Consider the following 18,078-nt stretch of genomic DNA (forward strand, 5'->3'; position numbering starts at 1 on the left):
GCTTTTGACAAAATTCAACACCCATTTATGATAAAAACTCTCCAGAAAGTGGGCATAGAGGGAACCTACCTCAACATAATAAAGGCCATATACGACAAACCCACAGCAAATATCATTCTCAATGGTGAAAAACTGAAAGCATTTCCTCTAAGATCAGGAACAAGACAAGGATGTCCACTCTAGCCACTATTATTCAACACTAACATAATGTAACCCTGATTTGATACCCTGAGAGGGGACCATTACCTCTGTGGCATTCTTGTCAAGAAAACATAACCTCAACGCAATCATGATCAGATAAACCCCAAATGAGGGACACTTTCCAAAACTGACCGGTACTCTTGAAAAAGTGTCAAGGTCACTGAAAGACAGAGAATTGTCACAGATCGGAGGAGACTAAGAAGACATGACAGGGACTTCCCTGGTGGCACAGTGGTTAGAAATCCACCTGCCAATGCAGGGCACACGGGTTCGATCCCTGGTCCAGGAGGATCCCACGTGCCGTGGAGCAATTGAGCCCGTACGCCACAACTACTGAAGCCTGTGTACCCTAGAGCCTGCGCACCACAACTATTGAGCCCACACGCCTCAACTACTGAAGCCCACGTGCCTAGAGCCCGTGCTCTGCAACAAGAGAAGCCACCGTAATGAGAAGTCCGCACACCACAACGAAGAGTAGCCCCTGCTCGCCACAACTAGAGAAAGCCCACTCACAGCAACAAGGACCCAATGCAGCCAAAAATAAAATAAAATTTAAAAAAAAGGAAGACCTGACAATTAAATGAAATGTGAGATTCTGACTTGGGTCCTGAAACAGAAGAAGAACATTAGTGGGAAAATTGGTGAAATTCAAATAAATCCTATACTTCAGTTAATAATATTATATCAAATTAATTTCTTAGTTTTGATAATAGCTCTATAAGTATATAAGATGTTGTAAGGTGAAGCTGGGTGAAGGGATTATGGGAACTCTCTGTAGTATATATGCAACTTTACTGTAAGTTTAAAATTATCTTGGGAATTCCCTGGCGGTCCAGTGGTTAGGACTCCGTGCTTTCACTGCTGAGGGCCCGGGTTCAATCCCTGGTTGGGGAACTAAGATCCCGCAAGCTGCACAGCATGGCCAAAATAATAAATAAAATAAAATAATCTCAAAATATGAAGTTTTAAAAAAAATCAATTGCTCTATCTTGTACTATCAAGATGTGGGATCTTTTAACCATACAAGATTTTATTACAGCAGGTATTGGTCATCTGGAAAATAATGATTCACTGAGTTATACAAATATGCCAAATGTTGAGGTATTTCTTATATGATATCAAAAAATCACATTTGTTAATATCTCCATTGACCTCATCAGAAAAGCATTTAACTACTGAGAAACTGCCATGGTCATGGTGATGGATATAAATTTTCCAAAATTTTAATTTTTACTTGAAAAATAAAATTGTATCATTAGCAACAAATAGTTGTTTTCCTTGAAATAATATGCTCCCTCTGTTTATTTTTGAATAATACCTGCCAAATAGCAAAGTCTAGATAACCATCATTTGTCTGTCACTCGTTTTTTCAAGCAAAATGGTATTTGATGATAAACAGACTAGTTCAGCTCACAATTCAAGCAACTGCACAAGTGCTTCTCCTCAAGACAACCATTGTACTTTGAAGTATCAAAGTGCTACCTGCATACTTCCCATTTCATCATACAGAATATGAACAAGATGTGTATTTGAGGGGTTTTACTGCTTCAACAAGAATATTCTTAAATGAAGCTGGTGTGTGGCAGTGAAGCACTGCCTCAATTCCTGATAAGGCACCAGCAGTATTATCCAGTATTGCTTTTATATATCATCATTGCAATATTAACCCAGGGAAAAAGACATCTTAGAATTATTATAAAAATGGTTCTGACTTCACAGACATCCTGAAAAGGTCTCAGATCTACAATTCACACTTTGAGAATCAATGGTTCAAAGAGTTAACCTTCAGCTCCTGAATGAAATATAGCACCACTACTTTAGCCAACATGTAAAGTACTGTCTTATGCTGTTGGGTTTTTTTTTAAGTCTTTATTGAATTTGTTGCAATATTCCTTCTGTTTTATGTTTTGGTTTTTTGGCCACAAGGCATGTAGGATTTTAGCTCCCCGACCAGGGATTGAACCTGCACCCCCTGCACTGGAAGGCGAAGTCTTAACCACTGGACTGCCAGGGAAGTCCCTATGCTAAGTTTCATAGAATGTTTCCCAAGAAACAACAGCATCTTGGGGCTTCCCTGGTGGCGCAGTGGTTAAGAATCCTCCTGCCAATGCAGGGGACACAGGTTCGAGCCCTTGTCCGGGAAGATCCCACATGACACGGAGCAAGTAAGCCCATGTGCCACAACTACTGAGCCTGCACTCTAGAGCCCATGAGCCACAACTACTGAAGCCTGGATGCCTAGAGCCCAGGCTCCTCAACAAGAGAAGCCACCGCAATGAGAAGCCCGTGCACTGCAACTAAGAGTAGCCCCAGCTCACCGCAACTAGAGAAAGCCCGTGCACAGCAATGACGACCCAACGCAGCCAAAAATAAATAAATAAAACAAATAAATTTATATAAGAAAAAAAGAAAGAACAGCTTCTTGCCGCCAAAGACTCATAACAATCTAGTGACAGATCGAGTATCTGTCTTTAAATAGATGCCCACATGTCACTCAGACACTGTTTTATCTGAAAAGACAGTGACCCTCACCTGCTCTTCATGGAGTAACCTTGAGATTTATTATTTTAGCAAAGTTGTTTCACTTTATTGTACTTTATGAACAAGAGTTATAATTAGCGATTTATTCAATAAATATTAAGCATCAACTATGTGCTGGGGACCAGGGATTTATCAGTGAACTGTCCCCATGCTCTACCACAATGGTCACATTCAAGAAGGGTCAAACAAAAACATAGAAACTCCTCTACTTGTGAGTTTTCATATAGATGGAAGAGATATACCAGAGCAAAAGCAAACCAACCTGACTTTCGTGGAGCTTACACTTTTGTGGAGGAAGACAAGTAATAAACAAAATAAATCATAAACTTGTTTTAAGGTGATAAGTGCTACGAGGGAAAACATAAAACAAGATTATAAGAATGGGAATACCAGGGGTTGAGAGGGATTACAATTTTAAATAAGGTAGTTAGGGTGGGACTGAGCCCAGGGGTACCACCACAGATGAGGAAAATTGCTGATAGGTGGTCTCACTCCATTGTTTCCAAGTTCTCCTGTCCTCGGCCAGGCATCATCCTCAGTGCCACTACCACCTTTCTTGAAGTTTCAGGCTTACCCTCCAACTTCCAGCTAAAGGCCAAGCTACTTCCTCAAGAGGAATAAGGTCTTTTCTATCCAGGCCCCAGATTTAGTTCTTTTCATTTCAAAGCCACCTGAGCCCTGGTTCAGCCAACAGCAAATCAGCCATCTCCCAGAAAAATACCCTGACCTGCCTTTTCTCTGCTGGGAGCACAGAGCTAAACAGCAAACTCATTCTGCCCTTGCTACGTTTGTTCTAGCTCTCTTTCGTTTTCTAAACACGCAGATTCTCTAAATAAGGAATAACTTTTTGAAGACCTACTATGTGCCATAAACTGCTGGCTGCTTTACATGTTATTTAATTCTCATAAAAATCAACAGAATAAGTATAATTAGCAATAATCTATAGATAAGGCAACAGAAGCTCTGAAAGTCATAAATTTGGGACTCAAATTCAAATCTTCAATACAGAAAACAAAAGAAGAAAGCTTTTTATTCACAACCTCCTCCCAACTTCATCAGTCCCACTGTACTGCTCTGAGCAGAACATATGGAAAATAAAGAAACTGGGCATTGATAGAGTCTGTCTTGTCTGCAACACTGGATTTCAGGATCAGATCTGATTTTCGCACTAAAAATATGCCTAAGCAATAGACTTCCAACTTAAAAGACTGGGTAAATATGTTCAACATGCTCGTATTTTTCAAAGAACACCATTTTCAATAGTTTTGTTTAAATAAACATGACCCTCTGATTTACATGCATTATCTCATTTATATTCCTCACAAGAACACAGTGCAGTGGATATAATCAATATCTCTATTTTATATATGAGGATACTCAGGTTATGGTCATGCAGCCTGCAAATAGCAAAGTCTGGGCCTGAACCTGTGTCTGAATCCAAAGCCCATGGTCACAACTACCATAAGATCCTGACTCTCTGACTTTAATACATCTCTGTTAAGACTAGACATTGTGGTAGAGAATTACTTTTCCTACATAAAAGTGTAACAGGAATCCTTAGGTATTGCTCACATTTGGAGGGTAAAATCTCTACAAAATCCTTTAGTTACAAGTCCCAAAATAAACTTCTGCTGGGAAAACCCAAGGGCCTGGCAAAAGGGCACAATTTTCAATCTTTGGGTTCTGAGACTGTCCAAAGGAAGAAGAGTGCTCACTTTACCATGCTGAAGAGATGTGATGGCTTCCCCTGCTCAGCAACACCAGTTTAAGCCTCAGCTAAAGGACATATTTCTTATAGTACACACTGAGCTCTGAGTTCCTACAACTTACAGCAAAGCCACCAGGGCAATAACTCTCTTTAGCAGAAGGCCTTAGTTATCTGTGACTGAGTTCACTCTCCAGATGGCCAGAGGGAGTATTAATTTTTATCACTGTTAATCAAGGGTAGTTTAAAGAAGACAGAATTATTGTCTCTAAAACAGAGGTTCTCAAACCTAATTCTAATGAAACAGACATGCATAATGAACATTGTTCACATTTGGACACACTACAGTCTTCAAAATAAATTCCTGAAAACTCCAAGGAGTACTGAAAGAAATTAAAGAAAACTTAAATTGAGGGGTGTACCATGTTCATGGATGGCAAAACAGATATTACATGCTACAGATTCTGTGTTCTTTTCATTCTTTTTTTTTTGAATTTTTGAATTTTATTTATTTTTTATACAGCAGGTTCTTATTAGTTACCTATTTTATACATATTAGTGTACTTATGTCAATCCCAATCTCCCAGTTCATCCCACTACCACCACCACCCCCGCCACTTTCCCCCCTTGGTGTCCATACATTTGTTCTCTACATCTGTGTCTCTGCCCTGCAAACCAGTTCATCTGCACCATTTTTCTAGGTTCCACATATATGCGTTAATATGAAATGTTTGTTTTTCTCCTTCTGACTTACTTCACTCTGTATGACAGTCTCTAGATCCATCCATGTCTCTACAAATGACCCAATTTCGTTCCTTTTTATGGATGAGTAATATTCATTTTTTTTTATGGATGAGTAATATTTTTTATGGATGAGTAATATTTTTATGGATGAGTAATATTCCATTGTATATATGTACCACTCTTTTCATTCTATCAACGGCAATCCTAACCTCTCTCTCTCTCTCTCACTCAGATATATTTAAATGCAAATAACCATGGTTAGGGTAAACCTGAATCTCGTCTTTTTAAAGAAAAACCACTCTTTAAAGTCAGCACTTTAACTATTAGTAGTAACGTTACTCATGGTATCTTACAACTTAACTGGGATATACCAGCAAGTCTTGACATTGTGGCACAGAATTACTTTCTAAAATAAAAGTGTAATGAGATGGAAAAAAACAAAGCAGCAAAGAAAAATCACAGTGATTTATTCATTCAAAGGCTTCATTCCCAACTTTAAAAATATCTTTCATGATTCCTCACAGCTCTGAGATCAACTCCATCAAGCTGCCTGGGGACCATCTGCAGAAAGGGTTAAAAGTCAAAGTTGCTACTCCATGCTTGCTGGCTGAGGAGGAAGCAGGTTTCCTGGAACCTCAGGATGGCCAGCCTCACACAGAGTAAACAGAGCCGCTGTGCACTCAGGAATAAATTCCTCAACCAGCACATACTCTCCTGAGGTTTGCATCTAAGTTTTTTCCAATAGATTCCAAGTTGAGGAATAAACAGAAATAATAGATGCTCTTGGGCCTTCTTGAGTTCAGGAAGATCTGACATTATCATGAAATAGCTCAGCACAGTCCTCTGAAATTTTTCATTAGAATTCTTTTCTCCTGAATCATGTTAATAAAGTACAATTTGGCCTCGGATTCATACGTAACTACTTACTCACAAGCAGCTCAAGCCCAGAAGGACGGGGAAAAGACACTGAGGCCTGTCAGTAGGAGGCAGGGCCAGGCCCAGGCCCAGGAATTGTCAGATTTCTGGATAAATGTTTTCCAACAAAGCTATATATTGCTTAGAAAAGAAAAGAGCTCCCTTACAGAACACTTGACTGGCTCTGAGATAAGTCTGAAATACTCTTCTCTGCTTTCATTTTCAACTGCCTACACTGCTCTCAGAGTCACCAGAACTGGCACTTGGCTCAACAAGCCTCAAATATCTCTCATCTTTAAGGGGCAAGGACTTGCATTATTTTTCTATAATTCATCAGATTGAGCTAATTCAAGGTATTATTCTATAACATATGTCAAATGTAACAAAATGATGCAAGTCTATTTTTATCCTTCATACATACAGTATACTCTGAACTTATATTGTGTGCACTTGATTTCAAACTGAGATTTTTGAACACCATTTTCCAAACGCAGTAGCAGTTTGCTGCCCTGGGCCGGCCAAACAGAGGAAATGAGGAATCTGATTTGTTTTATTTTAAGAGGAAGAAAAAAAAACTACTTAAGGCCTGATCCTGGTACCTTTTGAACAGTTAACACTTGGAACCTAAACTGTTTCATAATAAACTAGAGCTCCCTTTCCTCCCTCCAAGAAGAGACCCTTGGGAAGTATTTATTTAGTTAATGAATGTTAAGTAATTGTGTTTTACTCACAAAACAAAACAAAACAAAAAACTTCTAGAAGATGCTCTTTGGGCTCCCTAGCTCTGCAAGGTCCATATGAGCTCCATCAGCCACGAGCCTGGAGCAGTAAACTGGGAATTTAGGGAACAATGTGACCACAAGCACTTCTCCAAAAAGAAAAACAACTCCCCTCTTGGCCCAACTCCAAAAGGCAATTGAGCTGGGTAAGGTCCAGGCTAATCTCTGAACAGCCTCTCTGCCAACTTTCTCCTACAGTCATTAGGTTTTTCAGCATGAGCTTTGCAAATGATCTAAAACAATTAATTAGTGCTTTTGAATTCACCCCATACCATTAATGAAACATTGCCAGACAGCCTCTGATAACATATTTCCAGAGCTCATTAAACGTGGCAAACCAGAGGACACAGACTCCCCAGGCACCCGAGAGGGCCAGGCTGAGACCTGGTTGTTGACAGTGAAGCCATCCTGGAAACGATCCTGGGGTGACAAAGTGGGGGGCTGCTGGGGTCAGGCCCTTAGGGTCCTCCACAATATGCCAGACCCTGCTCTCAAATTATATCGTTATCAGGCTCTTAAAGTTCAAAATTATTCTTTCACCCTAAAGACATTTTTTTCTTCTAATGAGTGGAAATTCTTAATTTGATACTTAAAAGTTTTATATTGCTTTTAATCCACACCTCCACACCTCCATACCTCCATCCCCCAAAAGACTGGTTTTAATTTTTTAAAAGAGGGGGGGATGAATAATAGTTTTAAAAACTAAATATTAGAATAAATCTTGTCCCAAAATTCCCTTCTTTCAATCAAAGAGTCCTGCATAATCCAAGATTTCCCACTCCCATAACCTCAGTCATGTGAGAAATCTTTCGATTTTTTTACTATCTAATGCCACACAGAATTCCAGGCTGCTCTACATGCATGGCCAGCAAGATAAACACATTTTTGGGAGGCCTAGAAAAAAGCTAGCAGGGGGGCAAGAAGTAAAAATGTTGTTGCATTCCTCTGGACTTTTCTGTTCCAGTTTCAAAAACAGAACGACCACCACCTGGGGCTTATAGAGCGCTCCAGGGCCAAACTTAAGCTGCTTATCGCTGCCCACCCACCCCAAAACCCAGCCCCTACCACCCCTACAATGACAGTGATGAGATCTGAGAAAGCAAATCAGAAAATTTTACAAACTACTCAGTGGCAAAATAAATAAACAAGTTATTTTAAAAGACAACTTTTCAGGCACGGAGGTTAAATCTTCGCAGTGTCTTATCCCAATTTTTAATAAATATGATGTTGATGCTTAATAAATATCAATAACAACTTTGGGGAGTTTTTTCCCTTCTGTAAATTGTTAATTTTTTTAAAGTTCTAGCCTAGAATCTGATTACAGGAATAAAATAGGAATCAGTGAGGAAGCCAGAGCTAAAAACTAGAATGGTGGGGCTTCCCTGGTGGCGCAGTGGTTGAGAATCTGCCTGCCAATGCAGCAGACACGGGTTCGAGTCCTGGTCTGGGAGGTTCTCACATGCCGCAGAGCAACTGGGCCCGTGAGCCACAATTACTGAGCCTGCGCGTCTGGAGCCTGTGCTCCGCAACAAGAGAGGCCGCAATGGTGAGAGGCCCGCGCACCGCGATGAAGAGTGGCCTCCGTTTGCCACAACTAGAGAAAGCCCTCGCACAGAAACGAAGACCCAACACAGCCATAAATAAATTAATAAATTAATTTTAAAAAAATACTAGAACGGCTCCAGCAGAAATGGGGTGTGCCCCACTTAACATTCCGGATTTTTTTTTAACACCCTTGTTAACCTACCTCAACTCTCCCTGTTATCCAGTCAGCTGGTACCATCCCGCATTACCTAGAGTCTCCTCAGCCACAGCTGCCTGCACCAGTGTCCCCATTACCTACTAAGTCACGAGGCAAGAAATGGGAAAAGGCAAAAGAGGCACATGAAAGGAAGAACTGAGGGAAAATTCCTTCTTCTTATAGCTACAGCCATTATTTCAAGGTGTGGCCCCAGCCAATAAAGATGCACCTGGTATTTGCAGGTGCACCACACCTACAGCTGGAGAGCTAAAGGTGTCTGTGGAGCTCACTCCTTCAAACCAATCTCCCTTCCAGCACATGGATCTCTCTGACCCAAATGAGTTCACTGAAAGGTTTTCAAGGTAGCTGTTTCAAAAGCATGCTAAAACCAAGCTCCCTTTATGACAGTAAGACTTTTCCTAGAAGGTATTTGCAGGTTCTGTGTTACAATTTGTGCATAGAGAAAACAGATGATCTATGCTGTCAAATGTGGTCCTCAGACCAGCAGCATCAACATCATATGGGCCTGTTAAAAAAAAATATGCATTGAGGGCTTCCCTGGTGGCGCAGTGGTTGAGAGTCTGCCTGCCGATGCAGGGGACGCGGGTTCGTGTCCCCGTCTGGGAAGATCCCACATGTTGCGAAGCAGCTGGGCCCGTGAGCCGTGGCCGCTGAGCCTGTGCATCTGGAGCCTGCGCTCTGCAACGGGAGAGGCCACAACAGTGAGAGGCCCGTGTACCGCAAAAAAAAAAAAAAAAAAAAAAAATGCATTGAGTAATTAATTAAAAAAAATAACACATACAATTCAATAGTAAAAAAAATATATGCAGTTTGTTACCCCATGAAAACTGAATCTGCATGTTAACAAGATCCCCAGGTGATTCGTATGCACATTAAAGTTTAGAAAGCACTGGTCTAATGTCTGTCTGTTTTTAACTTCCAACTCCAAAAGCGAAATGGGTATACCACTCTCAGGCAAAAGCAATATGAATACCCATACTATAAAACATATTTTAAAGTAATTATTTGCTCTACAAAGTTTACTGTAAGTATCCAGCTCCTTGCTCACACCTAATATGTAATTTAATTTATAAAAATGAGTTTACACACAACACGCTTATTTACTATGTAAAGCTGGATGCAACTGTATTTCTCTGAAACGTTAATTTTGCTATGAGAAGCAATTTTGCAAAAGGTGGTAAAACCCTCAAAATCCATAATCCTGAAAAACAGACCACATGGGGAATGAAAAGGATGAGACTTGGAAATCAGGACAGTAGGTAAATTAGGAAGAGAGGGTCCAGGCTTTTAAGACAGTGATTTTTCGAGGACAGTCATTCACAGCGCAAAGAGATTTTCTTTAGACAGTTTGGGGGGTTGTTCTGTGTTTTAAGATACAGTTTTTACTGTTACATAGAAGTAATTATCTTTACTATTAAGTTATGGCATAGTATTCCACTGATATATCTGTCTTTATAATCTCCTCCTCAAAAGGAACAAATTGAAAGAAAACCATAAAATCATTCTTAATTTCATAAGCATTTCACTCCCAAGGGTCTTGCCTCTAAAATCTGATTCTGGCCACCATCATCTCTTGCCTCAATAGCCACCAGCCAGTATCCCTAAATGCACCATAACCCAACAGTCTATTCTCAACACTGCAGCCAGAGTTATCTTGTTACAATATCCTTCAGATCACACCATTCTGCTGCTCAAACTCTCCAATGGCTCTTTCTCACTCAGAGTAAAAATTTAACAATGGCCTACAAGGCTATATGCAGCCCTACACCTGTCCCCCAGGTAACCCTCTGACTCTTCACTCCAGCAGCCACCTGGCCTGTTTACTAGGACTTGGGCACTTCAGACAAGCTCCCACCTCAGGACCTTTGCATGTGCTTTTCCTTCTGCCTGGAGTCCTCGTTTCCCCAGATATCCACTTAGCTCACCTCCTTCAAAATTTCGTTCAAATGTCATCTTCCCAGTGAGGCCCTCCCTGATCACCTTACTTTAAATTGTACTTCCCCAGGAGTAATTCCTAGCCCTGTTGCTTTTTCTCCACTGAACCTGCTAAAATATGCATAATTTTTTGTTTCTGGTCTCTCTCTCTCTTCACTAGAATGTACGCCTCAGGTGCACAAGAATTTTTGTCTGTTTTGTTCATTGCTGTATCTCCAACACCTGGAAGAGTGTCTAGAGTGCTCAGTAGATGCTTGCTGAATAAATCAATCAACACTTTAGGAAACAACCATGTTAGAAGGTGGAAAAAACTCATTATTTGCACTAACTCCAAAGTATCCCCTTTCTGTGCCACAGAAGCTAGCAAACTACCTGAGACCTGGTATGCACTCAAAGCTAATTCACCAGACTACAACCTCCCACCTAAACATAGCAGTATTTAAAAGTTGAAAGAAACGGTGAAATGATAAATGGTTCCTTCGTCTAAAAAAAGAAAGGGGCAGATGGGAGCTATGTGGCATTTTGTTTTACCAAGCAGCAACGAAATGCCAAAATGGGCCACACAGATGCGTCCCGCTGGAACAGCTCATCCCAGGAGCAGCTCTGGCACCACTGGAAGCAACAGAGCAGGAACTGACTCCAGAAGCAGGTGCTCTGCTCTCTCCTGAGGCCTTTGCTACCTGAGCATATTTCCGGATGGGGCAGGAGGGTAGGGAGGAAGGGAGGTGCTACTACTCATGGCTCATCTATCGTCCAGACCAGGACTAAGTTATTCAGGCACGTGAGGACAAAGGGAAGCAACACAAAGAACTCAGAGCAGGCTTATTGGAACTTTTTCCTTTTGCCATAACTATACCACTTATCACTATATGGTTCCCTTCATTGCCCACAGAGAGAATAACTTTTTTTTTTAATCAATATTTTTCTTTGAAGGCAGTAAGATTTTCCACATTCTACTCTAGTGTTTTTATTTGTTTTTTTTTTTTTCCTTAAGATTTCTAAGAGTTGGCAGGATAGGACAGGAGAATAGCTGGGCCTCAGTCCCCAGAGCACCTGCTGCCTAGTCCTTGGAAGGAACATTCTGAGAGCAAGTGCATTTTTAAGCCTTCTAGAATTCTGCCTGATTTACAATGTCCTCTCAGAGAACAAAAATATGATTATATGGGACTTCAGGATAAATCTATTTTAGGCCACTCTGGCAGAGAATGTTTTAAAGAGAATGAAAGTCAGTGGTTCATGTGGACGCAGCGCCGGTCAGGCCAATCTTCCAAGACAGGCAAACTGTTCCACGCCTTGAGGCCGCCATGTGCAGGGCCGGTCCTGAGGGAAGGCACCGCAGTGAAACACTTCCTGGAACCCGCCTTGTTCCTACAACACTTCCAAAACCAGCACTTGGAGCTCAGAGCTCTAGCAATGATTCAAGGTGGTCCCAGAGTAGGAAGGTTTAGTTATCAAAGCAAACAAGCCGAGAAAGCCTAATTTCCCAAATCCACAGTGTGTGAGAGTATAAGCCCTGAGCAATTAAACAGCTATGTGGTCACATACAGATAGCTCTGTCCTGATGGAAAAGTTGATCAGTGTTTACAAAAATGCCCCATCATTGGTACCCTAAAATAACCCAAATAAATCAACAATTCAGAAAGCTGGGTGGCAATTATACAGTCTAGGATAAGGATGCAAAGGAGAGAGAAACCTGGATTCTGTGGACCTGTCTGACATCAAATCTATGTATAATCTTACACACACTCTTCGTAAATATCTTTCTCATACTATATGAACATCTGCTTACCCAACTATCTATTCTCCTTGCAAATGAAAAAGAAAAAGGCCTTTTATTTGATATCATATCATATTCCACCTCTGTGGGTGGAATATGCAGGGCAAGGTAATCTTTGAGAAATGAACTCGTATTTTTCTTGACTACAGCTAACGGCCCCAACTCTGTGTGTGTGTGTGGTGTGTGTATGTGTGTGTGTGTGTGTGTGTGTGTGTGTGTGTGTTGTTTCTGTGCAAAACTAAAGAAAGGGACGCAGGGACCTCATCGTGCTAGGGTGTGCATGGTCCCCCCCAAAGAGATCACTACCTAAATCACTACCTAAAATCACTACCTAAAATGGTATTCACTCTGGGACTTTTAATAACATTACTTTGCCTTTAAAATAAATAGAAAGTTGGCACCCTGGTGATAGCTGGCATCACAACTGACAAGATCTTTTGCCTATGTATCCAAAAGTGGAATTAAACACAAAAGTGGTTATAATAACCACCTATAAACAATAATAATCACAGACCAAATCAACTAGTTGTGTCCAAAGACTTAGGGGTTAGCAAGAGAAGATCCTTTCGAATTTGCTTTGAACCTTCAAGTCTATTCCTCCTCTACCCTTTACATTTCCTGGTGGCAGCTCCCACCGGCACCCTCCCTCCCTTTCTGCCATTATGAGTTACAGCCTCTGATCCCTCAGTTGGCAGAGCAGGGAAACTATGGCAGAACCACCTCTGCGGTCCTCAGATCACTGATCTCAAATCCAAGAGAGAGAGAGTGCCAGTTCCCTTTGGGCAGCACAACGGAAAGAACATGAACTCTGGGTCTGCTGCCATGCTGCCACTTACTCATCGTATGACTATTATTACCTAAAGGACCGTTTTAACTTTTTTAAAAATTTGTCTCTCACTATATATGACATTTTTCTTCTCTAAGCCTCAGTTTCATCATTTGTAAAATTAGTATAATAATAATGGTAAGGGTGGTGGCAGTAGTAATAATTACAAAAACAGTGATAATGATGAATACCTACTTCACTGGGTTTCTGTAAGGATCAAGTGAACTGATTAGTGCAAAGTACCCAGCAGAGCACCTGGCTGCATTGTTTCAAGAGGTGCTGAGGGGCGCACTAAGACTCAACAGTGCAGTTCATCTGCAGAAGTGTGCTGGGTTCGGTTCGATCAAGAGGCAGACCAGCTTTCTAAATTGCTTACTTTCTCTAAAGCCCCTTACTCCCATTCCATAAATGAAGAAAACAACCCTGCCCACCCAGGGACTGCTAGGAGAATCAAATGAAACACTAGACATGAAAGCATTTTGGAAACAATAAAAATAAAATGATATTATTATGTTTAGCCTCCCCTCAAGGCTGCCAGCTTGTTCCATTCCAAACCAAGTATTAACCAGCTAGTGTCTCTGCTTGCTGTCCTACGGACCCGAAGAGTTCAGAGCTTTCTTAGCAGGAAAATAGCTCCAACTAAAAACATCTCTGTTTTCCTGTGGACTGTACCTGGAATTCCAGGTACATCCTGGAATAAAGATAAAAAGAAATGAGTTCGTTCAATAGAAATAAATGTGTGTGCAGGTCATAGGCAAGCATCTAAAAGGATACACCTAGGCACCAAATGGAAACCACGGAATGAGGGAGACAGCCAAGCCATCAACACTGGCCAGCACAGAGGCCAGCAGCGTTTCTGCAGAGTTCCCCTCAGCAGCACCCCTCTGGCCTGACACAAGGGACCAGTAGGGCACAGACAAGTCCATCCCCTCCTACCAAATTGTTTTCCCTGAACTCTCCATACGTGCCTCTTTTTCTCATTATTAAGGCTCCTGGGAACACAGCCCTACCTAACTCTGGCAAGCCTCAGAGGCAGCAGTTAATATTTTTTAAAGATGTGTAGCAGAACAGTTTTTAAAGTGAAAACTTAGTGAGCCTTAAGCCCACAGGAGCAAGCATTTACCTTTATAACTTCCTACTTTTCTTAGATACATTACAGGACCTAAGATAAGGCACTAAAAACCTAAGGTAATTTCTAATCAGAAGGCATTATGGTCCTTACACAGTTCTTGTTCACCAAGGGCATGGCCCTCTCTCCCCACATGCTGTACAATAACCAAGGAACAAGGGAGGGAAGGAAAAGTATGAGTTTTGTCAAAGCAACCACTAACCCTGGGCTGTGGCTTCTGCCTCCGCCTCCTTCACCCTCAGCCACAAGCAGGGAAGGAAGGCTTTCACTGAAGGCCCACACGCAGGCACCTACTGTTCCAGCTCAGGCTCATTTTAGGTGCTGTGCTCTTCTCCTCCCTGGCCGCGTGTCTAAAGGAGGACTTCACCCCTTCTGCTGCCAAGAACTCTACAGTAGAGCTCCACAGCCCCGTCAGTGAAAGAAGAACGCGAATAAAGAAGGCCCATTACTTGAGGGTCTTTCCATTCTGATGACTTACATACGTCTCTTCTGAGGCCAAAGGGGTTTCATCTGGTTCCAGGATGTCTCACTGGTGGCTACTCATCTGGTATTGAATCAATCAAGGGAAGAGGTTCACTCATTCCCCACGGAGTGTCTCCTATGTAGAGGCTCTAGTGGAGTGGTGGATGGGCTGGAGTCTAGAGCCAAATTGCCTGGGTTCAAGTCCCTGCTCTGCCACTTATTAGATATTTTTTTTATAAAATGTATCTTTTTTAAGATTTATTATTTATTTATTTATTTATTTATTATTGGTTGTGTCAGGTCTTAGTTGGGCACGCGGGATCTTCATTGAGGCACGCGGGATCTTTCGTTGCAGGGCGCAGCCTCCTCGTTGTGGTGTCCAGGCTTCTCTCTAGCTGTGGTGTTCGGGTTTTCTCTTCTCTAGCTGCGGTGCGCAGGCTCCAGGGCGTGTGGACTCAGTAGTTGTGGCACGCGGGCCTAGTTGCCCCACGGCATGTGGGATCTTAGTTCCCTGATCAGGGATCAAACCCACACCCACTGCATTGTAAGACGGATTCTTTACCACTGGACCACCAGAGAAGGCCCACTTATTAGTTACTGAGTCCCAGTTTCCTTGTGAGTAAAATGCAGATGATGATAGTAATACTAATACCACCTCACAGGGTTTTCTTATAAAAACAAAATAAATTAGCTGGCAGAGAGCAAGCCCTAGCTGAATGTCAGCCTATGTGCCAGGCACTGTTGCCTTTGTAGCCAAGAAGGCCCTATTCTCAGTCTAACTTTGGGAGGCTGCAGTTTGAATTCTAAGATTAAACAGTGCATGCTTTTGGCTACAGGGGGATGGAAGAAGAGAGAATCCAAACCTCAGAATGAAATCCACAGCCTTGTTCTCACATTTGAGGTCCTCCACAATCTACCCCCATCCTTCCTTCCAAACAGACCTCCTCTACATTCCCAACCAGTTCTCTGGGTCATCCGTTCTTTAAAACAACATCAAGCACCTAACTGCCCTGTTCTGTGCTAAGCCCTGTTCTCCCCTCTGCTCACCCCAATGCCTTTCGCTTTCTAGATTCTGCCTGGTCTTCAAAACACAGCTCAACACCTAGGCTTCCACAAAGCCCTCCCCAGCTGCGCTAATCCACCCTCCTGACCCCCCTGAGGTCTTCTGGCTTTTCCTCACCATGCATTGATTATTTGGTTATATTTTATATGCCGAACTAAAGTATAAACAACTCAAAAGAAGGATGAATCTTACATTTCTTTCTATATCCCTAAGTGACTAGTACTGTGCTTTGCACTCAGTGGAGACTCAGTGAATAAGTGATTTACTTGACGCTTCAAAAGGGCACAGATGACACACAGCAAACCCATTATCATTTTTTTAAAACACCTTTCTGATCAAGACTCCCTCATAGTGTAGATTAAAGGCTCAATCCGTAGACCTAGACTCAGTAGGTTCATGGTTAAATCTGCCACTTAGTAGTTGTAGGACCTTGAGGAAGTTACTTAACCTGTCTATGCTTCAGTTTCCCCATCTATAAACTGAGAATAAACAAAGAACCTACATTTCTTAGGGGAGTTATGAGGATGGAATGAGATAATACATTTAAAGCACTTTGAACAGGGCCTGATACACAGTAATTAATTAATTATTATAAATATTCATTATTATATTATCTTCTACTATCTTCTTGAAATTCAGCTCATGCAGAATGCCCCAAAAAAGTATTTTGCAAAGTATGCTGAGCCTATACAGAAAGCTACTGGATGTCAGTATTACATACAAAACATTTCTCCCTTCTTCTTCATTCATTTGGACCATCAGCTTGTTCAAAAAAGCATCTCTACCTCTGTACTATTGATCAGTTGCCTCAGTTTGTTATAAAATCTGTAATTCTACTGTACCTTCAATCTTACTGTACACTTCAGCAAAGCTTTCAGTGTGTACACAACTCAAAAAAATTTTTTACCAGTGGCTGGAAAGAGGAGGGAAGGTCTCAAGCAAAATTGATTCACTATCAAATACATCAAGGCTATACAGAACCACCAAACTCACCACATTCCCATGAAGTACCTTCTTAAGTTATGTTTTTTCATCAATGAAAGCAGAAAATTCTGCCTCAAACCCACCAGGTATAATTATACATCTTGTTATCAAAACAGCACATTTTTCCATCAAGCCATTTCTCTCTCTTTTTTTTTCCTACTACTCTTCAGTGAGATTTTAATTAAGATAAGTTTTAATACACAGGCTAAAAGGCAAATAACTTTTCAATCATGAGACAAAATGAAACTGCTGACAGAGAGAATGGGCAGTTCAAATTCACACACCAGCATTCAAAAAAAAAAACTAGCAACTTTCTCTCAAGATATTTGCAACAAGGAGGACATTCTGCTTTCCAATCTCATAAACCAGCTTCTGCAAACTGGCTTCCACTCAGTCTGTGCCTGCATATGACTCCTGGTCTGAGTCAACTGGAGCATTAATGGTGGTCCCGCTTCTTCAGTATAACGCAGAGGTGAAGAGCAGAGTTGTGACTAAGTGAGCTCATGAACTAAGAATATCCTTGCTCATTGTTAGAGGCTATAATTGTTTAGCACAGTAAACTGGCTGCAGTGCACACTCAATACAAGGTTATTATTATCACTCTCATGTAATCTGTATGTACAATTCAACAGCTAAAACCAAGAGGCTAATCATTTTTTAGCCAATGTGTTTCTTCTTGAGGCCAGCCAGTTTCCAGAACTGGCCCAACAAATTAGTTCTATGTAGCTCATTATAGAAGAGACACAAAGCAAATTATAACAAAATAGAGCAAATTAAGTTTCCAAATTTGTTAAGTAACCCTGACTGCCACACTAAGACCTTGCCTAGGGGATCTGACACTCTTATTTAAGCAACAATGTTCCAACCAAATCATTTGCTTCTTCTCATCTCTGAGCTCCCATTCTGATGGCCTCTAGGAAGCACAGTGTATTTCTGTACATTTTTAATTTTTTTATTTTGTTTTGTTTTGTTTTGTTTTTGGTCGCACCACGTGGCTTGTGGGATCCCAGTCCCCCAACCCGGGCCCTCGGCAATGAAAGTACAGAGTCCTAACCACTGGAACGCCAGAGAATTCCCTCTGTACTTTTTTAAAAATTACTTTTTAAAAAATTACCTGAAATAGGCAAAATTAAATATTTCCTAAGTAGCCCATGCTAGGAGTGTCACCTCTATGTAAAAGATCTATTTATTTTGTAATAAAGAACAAAAAGCCTTTCTTGAAATTCTTATTTACGACAAGAAAGTAAATGTAATC

At 41.3% G+C, this 18,078-nt stretch overlaps 1 protein-coding gene across 8 annotated transcripts in view; it reads right to left on the reverse strand.

Moving 5' to 3' along the window:
* The window catches only part of TGFBR3 (transforming growth factor beta receptor 3), a 205,396-nt gene that overhangs the window by 154,937 nt on the left and 32,381 nt on the right, over positions 1-18,078 (reverse strand). The gene's annotated exons all lie outside the window — the stretch shown is intronic.

Source organism: Pseudorca crassidens, chromosome 2 (assembly GCF_039906515.1).
Source record: "Pseudorca crassidens isolate mPseCra1 chromosome 2, mPseCra1.hap1, whole genome shotgun sequence".
Classification (NCBI taxonomy): Eukaryota; Metazoa; Chordata; class Mammalia; order Artiodactyla; family Delphinidae; genus Pseudorca; species Pseudorca crassidens.